The sequence below is a fragment of the Osmia bicornis genome, chromosome 11, assembly GCF_907164935.1.
Source record: "Osmia bicornis bicornis chromosome 11, iOsmBic2.1, whole genome shotgun sequence".
Classification (NCBI taxonomy): domain Eukaryota; kingdom Metazoa; phylum Arthropoda; class Insecta; order Hymenoptera; family Megachilidae; genus Osmia; species Osmia bicornis.
Window position 1 is genome coordinate 3,569,161 of NC_060226.1, and position 15,473 is coordinate 3,584,633.

At 39.4% G+C, this 15,473-nt stretch overlaps 1 protein-coding gene across 7 annotated transcripts in view; it reads left to right on the forward strand.

The window, feature by feature from the left end:
* The window catches only part of LOC114875152 (zinc finger homeobox protein 4), a 233,612-nt gene that overhangs the window by 31,944 nt on the left and 186,195 nt on the right, over positions 1-15,473 (forward strand). Inside the window, exon 1 of one of the 7 annotated variants that reach the window (XM_046287695.1) lies at positions 1,931-3,666. The exons of the other annotated variants lie outside the window; for them this stretch is intronic. The gene's annotated coding sequence lies outside the window, so the exon portion shown is untranslated. Of the gene's footprint in view, positions 1-1,930; positions 3,667-15,473 lie in introns of those variants that run through there. 7 annotated transcript variants of the gene reach the window in all.

Sequence of the window (15,473 nt, forward strand, 5' to 3'; positions counted from 1 at the left end):
TCTTTAAATAGCAGTGGATGTAGTAGACGCAGCAAAATCCATTTCCAAGTAGCTACGAACGTTTTGAATGGACCACCCACGACCGTGTCTTCTCAGCTATCTGTCTCTTGCCGCTTGTCTCGAATCTCTCGACGAATTAAAATTGAATTTTTAAGGGAATCAAATTGCTCGATCCTTTATATAGTTTTTGCGTTATGTCGAGCATTGAAAGTTGATGAACATTTTGATGAATTTCTTTGATTGCACGCGAAGAGGTACGAGACAGACGCATCTAGAATTAATAATATTACCAGACGCGAATCACAGGAATACGTTTCAAGGGGAGCGCGGTTATTTCTGACGTCATCGAGACGTTTGTTTAATGAACGCTACCAGCCTCCTCCGCGCTTTCTTCGCTGGAACAGAAATCAAGGATACGGAGTGCTGCGATTGCGTGGCGGTCACGGAAACCATTATTCAACTGTATAACAAGAAACTGCACCGTTTTGGCAATGGAATAATATTAATGAAACTTTGCACCTTAATTAATCTATTTTATAAAACTTATCGTGAAAATAGATCCGTATGTATACAGTTGATACAGTTTATTGCAAACCATTGAAGGACGAGGTGTAATTGAAATTTAAAAAAAATATGGGCTTTCTGCCAAATTGAACCACGATGGCTATTTCACCATTATTATTTTTAATCCATCAAAGTTTCTGTTTGAAATAAAGAAATGTAAAAGTGAATTTTGTTTTGAAAATCCTAATCTATATTAGCAGAATATTTTGAGAACGAGAATTCTCCAACCAGGCGATTAGCGAACAGCGAGGCGTTAAAATGTGTAACATAGTTTACAAGAGCCAACTGAACGGTACGAATCCGATGTAGATCACAATAGTTCCCTCAGCAAATCAGAATAAATCGAGCAACGGTGTTAGCACAGCAGCCAAACAGTGAGTTGGTCCGCATGAAGGATCGAATGATCAGTAACTGTCGCTAATAGTGACAAGCGATTTTCGATGGTTCACCAATGCTTTCTGATGTCATCGAGATGTTTGTTTAACGAACGTCACCAACGTCGGGTATAAATATAGAGATCACACTATGGGTACCAACATCACAGTTTACTGATTCAGAGCAAAGCGTAATATTGTGAAAATAATTATATTTAGGATGGTATATTGCAAGTTTTTAACTTCTTAGTATGAGATTTTGTATCGTCAGATTAATGTAAATGAAGAAAAATAAACGGAAACATTTCAAAAGCTTTAGATCAAAAGCTACCTACAAAAATGGCACTGCAGTAGTAGTTCTACTAGGAACGAAGTCTGACCACAAAGACTTATGCTACTGCGAACGTCTACAGTCAGCCGCTACAAAATGATCGCTCTATACTATGAGCGCCTATAACTGTCCAATACAAAATTTAAAAATTTATAAATTAAATGCCAAAATACTGCATGGCAAATAAACTCTGATGAATAAAATTATTTTATTTAGGAAAATCTTTCTTGGCAAAGATAGCCGTAAAGGATTCAAAATATGTATAAATACATGAATGTAAACTACTATGTATATACTATAATCCAATGATGCAAACGCTAATTCCCAAGCTACCACCGAGTCCAGGGTGCACAGGGTGATAGTAACCACCGAATAGAAATTGACGGAAGTGTAAGTCTAACGAAGGGGAGGATCGATGGATCAATACAACTGTCTCTAGTCGGAGCGATTGATTTCGATGGTCCCGCGATACTTCCTGACGTCATCGAGGCGTTTGTTTAATGAGCGGCTACCAGGTCTCTCCCCACGAGTCGTCCCTACTCAAGCAGAAATCGCGACCAGAGTGAGACGGAGCTAGCGGTGTCCGTGGAGGGGGCGTAGGGAGAGTGAGAAAGAAAGAGAGGAAGGGGAGAGAGGTAGTATCGTGTCGGACGCTGGACGAGGCGCACGTTCGATGCGAAGCAGTGTGTGCTTTCACGCACGGAAACCAAGAAAACGGTGTGCACCAGGACCACGGTTTACTCCTGGACGTAATCCATGCCGTCCTGGTCGCGAGCTACGCTGACAGGACTGGTCACGACCGTGTGTCCCGAAGCGTCCTCGAGAACACGTCCGAAAAGTAGTCAGAGACCGTACGTCGTCGAGCACGCGGCACACGTGAGCGGAACGAAGACGAACTGCTACCGAGCACGGCCGAAAGCCAACGAGCATCGACGATCGTCTCTTGAGGTATCCTGGCTCGTCGCTGATTGGCCGAAACTTCGAGGAAGTGGTTACCGTCGATGAGGGCTCGAACCACACCGCCACGTGAGTTTAGCTCCGTATCGTGAACCAGGATATCGCGCGCGTCTTTTCATCGTATTCTGGAACACCGTACGACCAGTTTTACCGCGCCAAACCGTCAATTGTCTCTCCGCATTTCTCCCTGGATACATAACATTCGAACCTCGAGCTACGTGTTCGAACAAGAGGATCGTGTCGAAGAATCTTGACGCTGTTGTGGTCGTAGTGGTTCGACAGACTAGAGAAACAACATGAAGAAATACGTACGTTCGTATTTACATATCTTATGGGAAGCGTATATTGACTCGAACCAGATTCATCAATAACGTCGTCTGGAACGATTAAACCATTCGGAGTAGCTTCTAGAAACTAAGTGACAACTACAGTAAGCTACCTAATCATTTATCAAATATTGCGGTTAGAAATTAGAACCCTTAAGAGGGCGCTTTACCGCCCCCCTGAAACTGGTACGGTAAACGTCGAAACGATTTCGTTTGACCGTGGGATCAAAGATGGAGTATCGATCTACGTCATCATGTCATCACGTGGCGATCCTGATCTAGGCCAACGTCTTTACCCCATATGACGTTGCGTCTTTCGGCCGGTGTCTTCTAGACGGTGTTTCCCTTCTAAGTATAAAACTATCCTTCCAATCAGACGTCAAACTTTAACCATGAAAATGGCGAAGCTTCGTATTCGTGTCGAAGACATGCTCGGATCGTCGCGCGAGCTTCGAGTTCGTTCTTTCGTTAAGTTGAACGCGACTATTCGTTGAACACTTCGAATTCGATGTCGCGGAACTGTCTTCGTGACGCACTCTTTATCGACAAAAGAGAAAGTTGGTGTCTTTTAGTGTTATAAATAGAAGTGAATAGTGAATAAAACGTTTACCAGGGAAACTAGGCCTTTTTCCCTATATTTCGTTCACTAGAGATTTTCGTAGCTGAAAATTTTTCGTCAAACTTTGTCACCGGAAGTGTTTATTCTTTTTTTTAATATACCGAGGTAAACGTCTAGTGTAAAACAAAACGCATAGGGATACTTGTAAATTAATTCTATAGCTTTTTGCTATTTAACGGTTTAACAGTATTATAACAAAAGCTGCTTGTATGATATTACAATTTTTCGTATATTTAATAATATTTATTAAACAACAAAGAGATAGAAATCGTAAAGTATAGTTCTTAGGTTAATCGAGAAATTGTCTATAATGACTCACGCGGTTTAGTGACTCGGTGACTCGGTGATTTACCTGAAGAATCGACAAAAAGTTGCTACCGCGTGCGTGCTCTAAAAAGTGACACGAACTGTTGACCCACCCTCGGTCACGAAACAAGTATCCCTGGTGCTCCGGAAATCGTTGCCACAACGTGGGCTTGAAGTCACCTGTTTTCGGTAAGTGAATGCTTTGATGACATCTTCTAATTATAAGATTTTTAATTAATATTCATCAGAATTACACAGCATTTACACTGCATGTTTTATTATGCCGATGTTATTTTATTTATTACATAGGTATTATTTTATTTTATTTATATTTTAAATGTGATTTATAAAATTTATTTGGTATACTAGAATTTTTATGAATTTCAAATTGTTCGTATAAAAATTTATTTATATACTATGCATGCTCGTATCAAAAGAAAATTTAATAATCGGAAATAGGAGTCGTAAATATTTTTGTTTCAATTAAAACAAATTACTGTACTGCGGCCTCATTTTGTTGAGCGCCGCAGTAGAAACAGCCATGAGTGTTAAGACACATGCAATTATTCAGAATACGTTTGTTGTTTTTTTAAATTTACGCTTTTTCCTTCGATACCTAGTGTAAATAATATAATATTTGAAAATTAGTTGATAATATTCAATTCATGGTGTCGGCCACAGGTGGTCCCCAATGGTGACCCAAACCCACGAACTTATACACAATTAGGTTCTCGAATTTTTTGAATTTCTCCAAATTTATTGGTGAGCACTTAATTGATACTTAAATTTTTAAAATTTATCAATTTTTTCATTATTCGTTTCGTGGATTTAATCGATTTGGCAAAATACTATTCAAACGAATAGTCTAAAACACAGAAGAAGAGTCTAAACTCAAATTTAAATTATTCCTATTTCAACGATCCACGGTACATTATAAGTGTCAACGCAAGAGGCAAAGGATGCCCTGTTTCTTTTTCACTATCACGATTATAAATGTAAATTTATTCACATATCCACTAACCGGGAACAATGTAAAATGCAACTGATGATACCTCTTAACTACGGAATCCTACAGCACTTATGAAGAAGTAAATCCATTGTAAAACGTCGTTCTTCATTAAACTGGCCAGTTCGGATGATTCAACGAGCGCGAATAGTTGAGAAGAACGTTTTCTCTTTACCAGAGAGGATCGCGACAGCGCGTCATATAAGAAATATCGTCGTCGAAAAAGCTTTGAGCAGCTTCCATTAGCGGAAGCGGACAATGTAACCGACCGAAGAATTTCTGATAGACGAGACACGAATGTACGCTGGGTCTGAATGAATAGTTCAAGGCATTCGCGGATATTTAGTTGGCGAAACATCAGCCACGTTCTACATAGTTGCCAGAAATTTCCACGGTACACTTAAATACCATCGTTCTTGTATCAGTGTGAACAAGGTCCAGATAGCTGAATGATCCTCGCGGAGGTCCCTGAATGACGCGAAGTCGCGACGAGGTTTGCTTCCAAAATACTCGCCGACACTATGCTCTAATCGCGCATCGCTCCACTCCGTAAACGGTCGAGCTAATGACAGGCAGGAAACGGCGTTTAATTAAAGTACGCACTTCCGGTAGGAACGTTTTCACGAGACTGCGTCGCTGCTCGCCGCGCACGCTCGAATCGTCCGTTGCGTAATTCCGAAGCGGAGATAAAGGAACGAATTATCGCGCCACGATGTTCCCACGTTTTCTTCCGCTGTAAGGCTGGATCGAGAGCACCTTACCAAACCGTATATACCGCCTAGAATCGCGTCTGAACGCATGGAAATCTTGTTGCATACAATTTGAAGAAAATAGCCTTGATTGCGTTAATACAATAAATTTCAAGATGAAGCTGACCTCATCAAACAGGGACGAAATTAAAATTGTGATTTATGTTTCCAATCTAAATTTGAATCACCTTCGAGCCGCTTATTAAATGTAATCTGTGAATTGTGTATGGAGATTCGGCCATGTAATTGATTAAACGAGACTGGGAGGACGAAGAAATTATTTTAAGACAATTGTTAAGGATTCAAAAAGGGCCCTTCGGGCAGTGCCATTTAATGTATTAAATACCATTGGGGTCATCGACGACCGGTATCGTTGATAAGATAATTTTAAGCTCGTGAAAAAGCGGAATTGAAAAATAAAATTATTGTATTTCGAATAATTGCAAGAGCGTGCCCTACACAGAAAAAACGCAGATATTTATGTTTAGTAGAAATAATAATAACTCAATCCTTGAATATCAGGGGTCTGGTAATAATAATTCAATGCTTGAATATAATTATCAGAAAGATATTCCATTGTATATACTTTATGAAAGAGGAACTCTGATTTGATATTGGACAAAAGGTATAAACACGAGGGAATAATGATCAAGGGAGTCACGAGGTACGATCATTATTTGTAGAACCATGATCCAGTGATCAAGTAGAAACTAGCAAGACCCGGCACTCTGAAAATCACGACGTAAAGAGAGAAAGCGTTGTCTATAGATCATAATGAATCAGCAGATCGGTTTGCTTTCGGGTGTAAATAATTTTATTGTTAACTGTAACCGGGATGGGGGGATTAACGACCTACAATTATTTTATCGTTCCGAAAGACAACGCCATTTTTGGTGTTCGAAAACGTTTCATTTCGTTGAACCGTTACAATGCACCACATCCCGGAGATGCGTTTCACAATTAACGATCGAACGAACACGCGGACCACATAGAAAGCAAACAGAAACGGTCGCTTTTATTTCTAAAGTCTGTTTCTGTGTTTCCATTATTGAAGAATTAAACTATGCTTAATTTGATCGATTCGGTTTAATTTTTATGGAAGGGGTGCTCAAGTTCAATGAGTCTAAATTAATTAAGATTACAATAATTGTAATAACGTTTTAGATGGCAAGTAGTATTAGGTTCGGGTAGAAAATTATTATGTTCAAGGATTGTCTTCCATATTTGTCTTCAACTTTAGTTCCGAATTCTTCAGGATGTACAGAATAATGATATGCAAGAATCGTTCTTTTTCGTTCAATTTGAAAATTGGCCATTTTGTATCATCCTTTCTAACTAGTTGGCAACAAGTGTTTCCCTGTGTTACACGATTGCACAGCTTAAGTTTCACTCGTGGACGTACCAAATTTCCACAACACCTGTTGCGAAACGTTTTGAATTTGCCAGCTACCGAACTTTCCTGCATCTCGAGGCTCGGCTTAATTTCAAAGATTATTATTATTATTTCCTTCGCCATCGTTCGTGCCTGGTCGTTTCTATTTTTAAATATTATTGCCAACTCCCCACCCCCGTATGTGTTCTCAAATTCCAGGCTGATCTATCTTCTGCTCCGCATTATTCACCGGTCATTTATTTTTTACCAGCATTAATCGCTGCTATTCTCCATCTTCGTGAGACATCTGACACGAACAGTCTGGTTTTCGTTAAACAATTCGTTCATGTACCCTATAAATTTTTGTTGCCTCGTTCTAGAAGCTAAAAAACCTCTCGTTGAATTACAAAATCTAATTTTGTTGCAACACTTTTTTTTTATATAAGATTCCTCCAGTTCATAAATCATTATAAATTCGTTCCTTAGTTTCTTTTAAAATCTATTTCACTCTGATTCGGTCGTCCTTTAATGTCCATCGGACATATGCTGTCGCGTTTCATCAACGCTTCGACATCGCATCTGTCCTTCGAGCGCGGCAAATGACGCAGATCATGACTAACGAAGCGTCTTGTTCACGATATGCCGTAATCGTCTCCCCGTCAATTAACACCGTACCGAACGCGTAGCTTCATTACGCCACCTTTAAATTATGCACGCATATAAAGAAGCAGGAAACATTGCAGCGAATCAAAAATGACTAATTCCTTTTCTGGAATTGCAAGACTCGCGAACCGTGCCCTCACCTTGCCCCACAAATTTTATTCTTCTAAAATCTGACCGATTTTCATAGGCGGTTTTTTCTTTGGGTAAATTTTCTATCGATCGGTGGGAATGACCTTAAAATAGGACCAGCAAGGACAAGACGTTGTCTTGATGAAGTAATTCCCGATGGAAAAACCGTGACGGAATATTTAATTACCTCGCGGGAAGCATTCTGAATCTATAAAAAGGATTAAATGAATGTTCGATGAAATCGTTCCTTCGAGAAGCACGAATGAATCGAACACGATTTATTGGAATTTTTAATAGTGGTATAATCACCGATAGTCTACTAGAATTAGAGAAGAAAAGAAAACAGAGAGGGACAAAGGTGTCACTGACTATGCGATTCGAGTAGAGACATCGGTGCTTCGACCGAAGGTGATTCATTCGTAAAAAATCTTCGAATCGGTGACTATACGCATACAAATTGCCGATAAAAATATCATTAAATTCACACCACGTTGAATATAAAATTACAAGCTTAAATATATTAAGGACTCTGACCTTCCAGAATATCGATGTATCAAAGAATGAAATGACTTATTTTTATTAGTTTGATAATAAAAGCAAAGGTATTCGATTACCGGTTTCTGCAGTTTCGTGCATGATAAAATGAAGTCAATAAAAAAAAAAAAAAAGAATTGTGGTTTTAGTGTTCACAAACTTGGAGATTAAAAATTTAGCAATCCTTAATGACGGTTAGCTTAGTATGATTTAAATACGTTTCACATTATCCCAATTATAATAAATAATTTTATTTTCAACTAATTTCCCTTTCATCGGCTAAGAATCATTAAAGTGGAAAAAGTGGTAGTATAGCGGTGTAATCGATGCGAAAGCGAGAGTAGTTTCATGATTGACGCGAAGGATACAGGCACATACCCGAAATAACTACGCGACACCTGAATAACGCCGCTGATATTCCGGCGATAAAAGTTGTGCACGGCCTGCTAGCAGCTACAGGACTGGCAGCGTTTCAGATCCTTTCACAATAATTGGCTCGTAGCAACACTTTCGTACGGTAATTATCGCGTCACTAAAGCCCGGTACACGCACATTTAACCCGCTCACGGCTAACATAAACTACTCACACAAAGACAAATCGACCTGTGAGTATTGAAAGAATTGGGGGCGAAAAGTTTACGAGCCACGTCACCTGTACGTTTAATTGTCTCGTTGAGATAACACATGAAATATCGTAAATTCCAACCTTCTTTTCCCACTTTGAATTATTTCTAATTAATTTTCTAATTAGAACCGAGGTCACCGCTGACCTCGATGCCAGTTCACGTTTCAACCTACACCTATCTTTAGAGAATTTCTTAGAATACATTCCAATTGCCGTATTTTAAAACAATAGCAAAATATAAATATAGAAATAGCAAGAAGTAAATGAATAAATTCTATTGTGATGGAAACCCTGAAGGAAACTCGAATGTTTTACCTCAAGGTTCATAGATCACGCGGCTTCAATTATTTCTGACGTTATTAATTTTCTCGTTAATGATCATCGAACCTCTGTTCTTTTTTGTCATTACGTACACCGCGCTCGTAAATTAAAACATAACTAGAATCAAGTTTGTAAACAAGGATATTTCCGTCTAACTGCCCATGGAGCACAAGTCAAAAAACAGAATCACCTCGGTAAATTAGTTAAAAACTGTTTCATATACGGGGGGAGGGAATTTATTTGTGTCATAAACGCATCGCTTGTGCCTTAAGTATCGTGCGTTCTCTGCTTGTGAGGAAAATTTTGTTTCAACATAATTTAGCGAAATCGTTGCGGCTAAGGCCGGCTAGTGCGAGCCAACTTCCGCGATTAAACATTTTTCTCTCCCCCTCTCGATCATTTAAACGAGTTTATGATAAACCATTTTGAGGTTCGTGCCAGGATCAAATGAGATCGCTCGGTTATTGGAAGCGAGGCAGTTTGAGCTAAGGATACAGAACACATAAGCGGAAAGAGAGCACTTTATGAGCTATAATGAACGGCGCTGGAACGTTGTCGAAGTTTTTGCCGGATGCATTTGATCATCAGCTAATGAAGTAGCGCAATAATTGCGATCGTGTTTTTACTTCGCGCCCGACCGTCAATTTTATTTGAATGCTGCGTTCTAATATCCCTAAGCGTTCACGTGCAAATATGCGAACACTCGATCTCGATATCTCCTAAGCGATAAAATGAACGAGGAACAGTTACATATTTTTAAAAATATTGTAACTCGGCTAGGTACAGTGTCGTTTACTCTAGAGTTTCATAAAGAAGAAGTCGATATGGGTGAAGGAGATTCCGCCATTCACCTCCGTACTTGAAAGTTAGGTTGGGTACACCTGGGGAAGATCTAGATTTGGTTAGATGAGACAAGAATTTTGTATAGTACTTATTTCAAAGCAGCTTCGAAATGTCATCGTTAGATGAATTTTTTTATCCGTTTACACAATGGATACGGGTTGTCACGTATAAAAGACCGGCTTTACCCTTCGACGAACGAGCGAGGCTAATTACTGGGCCGCGCATAATTGCCACAAATTAAGGAATTTAAGCTCAGAACGTTCGAGGCGAAGCTGGCCGCTCATTAATTGGCCTGCTTGATTGCCATTTGCCGTCGCTAAGCGCTAGATTGTAAACACTCGGCCCGTTAATTGTCCAGCGAGTGCCGCGCGACTTGTCGTTGCTGCGGCCCCGAGCCGATAATTAAGCCTCCCTCGGTCGCGCCAGCTGGACACATATATAACGAAATGCCGCGAGCAATATTTTCGATCTCTCGAGTAGATCGTGCGGCATCGATTGGCTAGTTCTTAACTACGAGTAGAATCTTGTTACTACTTCTTAAGAAATCTCGACGAGTTCTACGTTCTTACCCTTATCTCAATTGTCCCAACTAAGATTTTCAAAGATCTCAGAAAAGTGATCAAACTTATATATCCTGTATAGGACAGATATTTTAACTTTTTTTAAACTTGAAATACTTAAAAATAGACGTGAAAACTAGACGAGACACTTTGACCAAGAAATACAAGTGTCGAATATAAACAGTATAAGTGATTTATCTTATTATATTGATTCCTCTTAATTTTAAACTTTCACGTGTTTGCAGTGTATTTAGCTTCTCTATTCAAGCTAACGGCAGTAGTAGAAATTACATTACCCTAATGATTCTCACCTATAATAATTTATTGCTGCGTTAAGTCCTCGAGTCGGTTATTAATTACACACGTTCAATCTACAAATTTCTCTAACGAATTCCGTTATCCTATTCGAATTTCAGCTTGAAACGAATGAAGTGTGAAACTCGAGAATGTAAATTCATTTTCGTATCTGTCGTATGAATATTGAAACTCGTACTGTTGTTTGTGATTTATCGAAAAGGTATAATCGATCATCGAATTCCACGGAATAATGTCGACTTATTAATCCGTGATTGTTCATTTAAAACTCATCGTCGGAACATATCCGAGGTAATATTCAGAGAGCGTTTTCGCACGAGTAGGCACGTGCAACGCGAGCTACGTGTGAGAAAGTTCATCGAATGCACCGCAAAATTGGCCGAGAGAAGTCGTGTCCACAATTCATTCCGCGTTGAATGCACCGCGTGCAGCACGTAGTGCATAGGATATTGAACACAAAAGACGTAACTTACCGCAAGCCACGCGATTTTAAGATGCTGCTGGATTATAATATAATGAAGTGTCTTTGTTCTGAAATGTAAGATGTCATTATTTATAAAATATAAATTTAGAGCAGGAGATTAATTTACTAATTGTTTAATTAACCAGATTCTAGTTATTAAAATACGACAATTTGATATTCATTTGTTTAGTATTTAGAAAGATTGTGAACCAGAGTGTTATTGATAAATGGAAAATCTCTTTCAGAAATAATATTTAAACAGTAAAAAGAAAAAAGGAAAAAAATAGTGATTGAAAGATTGTAAACACGACAGAATTTGCATGAAGTATGAACTTAATATTCTTCCTGTTAATCGATATCTTCCATTATTACGTAAACAAAGGAAGGCAATTGGATTCTTAATCTGATGGTCAGGTAGCCACCTCATTCCTGTACGTAAACATTACGAACCTAGTTACTGCAAGTATTTCATTCTTCACAATCCGACACGAAATCCAGAATATAGAGCATGGTGTACGATCGAACGTTTACTTTAGTTCCACCCGAGTTCGAGACGCGGGGAACAACTAAAAGACGCATTGGATTTTGTGAATAGTACGATAAATATCCGTTCCACGACACGGTTATAAATCTGAGAATATAATAAAATGGGGAGGTGGGAAGGGGAGTCGGTGAAACAAACTAACTGGCCGAGCTGGCAGGTATGAGAACCCGATGCGATGGTAGAAGAAAGATGAAGCATGAAAACGCGTTTACGATCGTCACGAGCAAAGGAAGAAAGAAAAGGGAGGATCGAGGGAACGAAGTGTCGCGACAAACAACCGGATGCGCGCTTCTGGTCCCGGCAATTAATAATTAAGAGTCCCCGGCCGAGCGGCAAAGTGGGGGGCTGGCCCGTTAATTAATCGAAGCTGCACGGCTTCGCGAGCGCTAATTACAATTTATAATTAAGCAGTTTAAGCTCATGGTACCCCGTGAGCCGGCTTGGTCCGGCTACGTGCAATTAATATGATTAATCGTTCTGCGAATTGTCGGCCGAGGCGAGGAATAACGGCTCGAGATTCGAATTCGAAATCGACCGTACTGATCGGCCAGTGAACACCATTTACATTAGTCGTAGGTGAAAAAGTATATATATTTTCTATTGATATATTCAAAGAACTAGTTGCAATTTGATTTTTTCGACGTTATATCGTCAGAGGAAATCGATAATTAATTAATAGCATCAATTAAAGGACTTAAAACCGAGTTACTTCCAATTTTGTTGCCAAAATTTAACAGTACATTCTTACAACATACTTTCAAGCAATACACAAAAGAAATTGACTTTTTGAAGTTTAGTTATCAAAATGACCCGTTTGATTAGTTTAGTATGTATCGAGTTGGGATGAAAAGTTCACAATGTAATAACCGTAAATGTAATATGTACACAAGTATTTTAGAAAGTCAAGTGAAAGTTGGATTGTATTTAATAAACAGAGGACAAATAGACGTTTCTCCAAGTAGTTGTTCCTCGCTACACAAATACCATTATTAAAATAACAATGAATTAGGGTGTAGAATGTTTCTTCGTATCTAGTAAAATTGTACTTTCTATGATAGCTTATATTCATAGAATTACAAAATGATAATACTTAGAAAATGATATTATTAAAATTTTAATTGGCACTTCGCTTACACGTATGGTGTTACAGAAGAGGGGGCCATCTATTTTCCCATCACCCTCTATGCACAATTTTCAATATATTTTAATATTAAAAAATTGTATCCAGTGGAAAAAGTGTACGTTCCACAAAACACCTACGGTATCTAAGAAACTCCTGAAAGTACAGTAATACCTTGATAGAAGTTCACGACTAAAGAAACATTAATTACGACGATTTGATGTATGAAACGTTATAAGCCCAGCTCGTACATCATTAATCGCTGCAAGTGTAAAATGATATCGATTTTGCGGCACCCACTTAACTTCCGATTCATTGGTACCCGAGGAAACGTTGATTGCGACGAGCGAATGATTAAGAAAAGAAAAAGGATAAACGAGGAAAGCCAGCGAGATGAGAAGGAAGGTGACAGAAGCGATGGAAAAAAAAAAAGTATCACTGCAACCGATCAGGACTGTTACATTAATTAACGATGTAGATCGTTATCGAGCCGGGGCCACCATAAATCTACGAATCAGCGTGGGTTCGTGTAATTTATCAAAACTCAAACGACTATGGACACCGAGAGACGACTAGTCGTTAGGATCGCGAGGAATTATTCCGCGGAAAATAACCGTTATAAATTCTTGAGCGATCCCACAGCGAAAAGTGCTAATACAACCGGCGGATTCCGAATCGAATGATAAATCTATCGAAACAGCGGTTGGTTAAGTAAGGCGAAGCATTAGCGTGTAAATGAGCAGGGAAAGAAGGAAGTTACGGGGTGAAAACAACCCTGATATTGATAAAGGATCCTGTTTTCTTTGTGATTAACGAACAGAGGCATAGCTTTGATAATAAGTATTCCGATGTGATAGGAAGGATAATGCCAAACAGGCTGGGAGAGTTTGTACAAAGATGACAAGGGAGCGAAGGAAGGGAGAACCGGGCTGATTGTATTTTTCGAAATCAATATTATTAATGTGATACAGTAGACGGTGCTTGATGAAGGCACAACTACGTTGGGAAATTCTGACTGTTTCTTCCTGGGTGGAAATAGAAGCAGTTCAGAACTGCTTTTTACTCCAACGCTGAGGTTTTGTGAATGATACAGATTTATCGTAAATTGCAATTCTTAATCCTTAATACTAGAACTACCAAGTTGTTTTAATTCATAAATTTGGTGGAGATATTTTTGGCTCAGAAATATATTATTTCTTCGTATTATTACAACTTATACTCTTGGTGTATTTGAATTTCTATCAAATTAATTGTAACTTCTAATTTTCATTTTAATAAGAGAAAAGGCATTAACTATAAAAATCATGTCACGGTTATATTCGAGCCGCAAACTATTGCGCGTACACTAGAAGGCTAGCGTAGCCAATTGCAAAAAGCATTCATTGATCATTCCTCCTATTGATGAATGGCGTTCCGCCAGCGTCTAGACGCGCAACGTCTCGCTTCTGGGTTACAGTTCTCGAGGGCGTACGAAAATATTAGAATACCAAGGCGGGCGCCTGTAGTAGCCTGCACGGCCCTGAACTTTAGCCGCGATTAGATCGTCGTAAATTGCAATGTGGTGCACGTCGAGCATATCCATTGCCAATGGCCAAGCATTTCCATTGAATATTCTTTTCATGAATTACATACCTAAGAAACGTCCTCGCGCCTCCGCGACGATAAAGCGTGACGAGAACGCCAGATATGTATATACAACCGTGCTAATGTGCGTTTGCACTCTAATCACGAGCGGGATGAACGGACAGATAGATGAAAAACATACCTGCGATCTCGATAACCTTTGCACCATACATTTACAGTAATCTGCGTAACGATCGTCAGAAATGAAAGTTTTCAATTAAAAATTGTATTTTCAATCTTTAATTTCGAATCATCGAGAAAGATAAGAAGTTACACTCAAGCCAAAGTATCCACGGTAGGTTGAAACGTTGGAACTCCGGTGTAAAACTTATAAACCGGGTGGGTTGAATTATTAGCGAGGGTATAATGAAATTTTCCCGAGATTATTAGCCCGAGCCAGTGGTTCGACCGTACAAGTTAACCTAGCCGACGACGAAGGTTGCCCTTACGTTCGTGAACCTCGTCTACTTTGAACGAGGGACACCGTGCACCTTCGTCAGGTGGGTGTGAGTTAATTAGAGACCATACTGTACGTAGAGCACCCCTTATGGTCTCCCTCCGCGAGTTCACCGTCTCGACCGTCATCAGGATGGGAGAACACCCTCTAAGAGGGGAAGAGGGAAATGCAATGGCTGGCCTCTGGTAATATCTAGTACGTGCTACATGTCGACCGCTTATTAAAAACATCGAGCCTCGACCGGCAATCCTTTTTCTACGTTGAGAGTCCAAACACAACCGCGTAAGCGTAAGCGTCTCTGACATGTGTGTACACATACTTATATAAATGTTGCACGGTTACTGCACGTGCTTCGCTTGAGACTTAATACGTTCTCCCAATGAGACTGTGGAAATTATTAACTTTTCTTATTTTATCACCGCTGTTGACGAAAAAGAAAAAAAAAATGATTAAACATTGAATTTCCATTTCGAAGCAATTTAACGCGTAACGGTGCACGAGGGTTAAAGATACGATAACGATTCGTCATTATAGCGCGACCAATGATACATTTTTAGCGAGCGTTGCAGCAGACCTGAAAGAAACGTTTCAGAACAATCGGTGGTAGAATTCGTGTTTCTTACGTTCTAGTTACCCCCGTAGAACGATAAACGTCTGTACTGCAGGAAATTC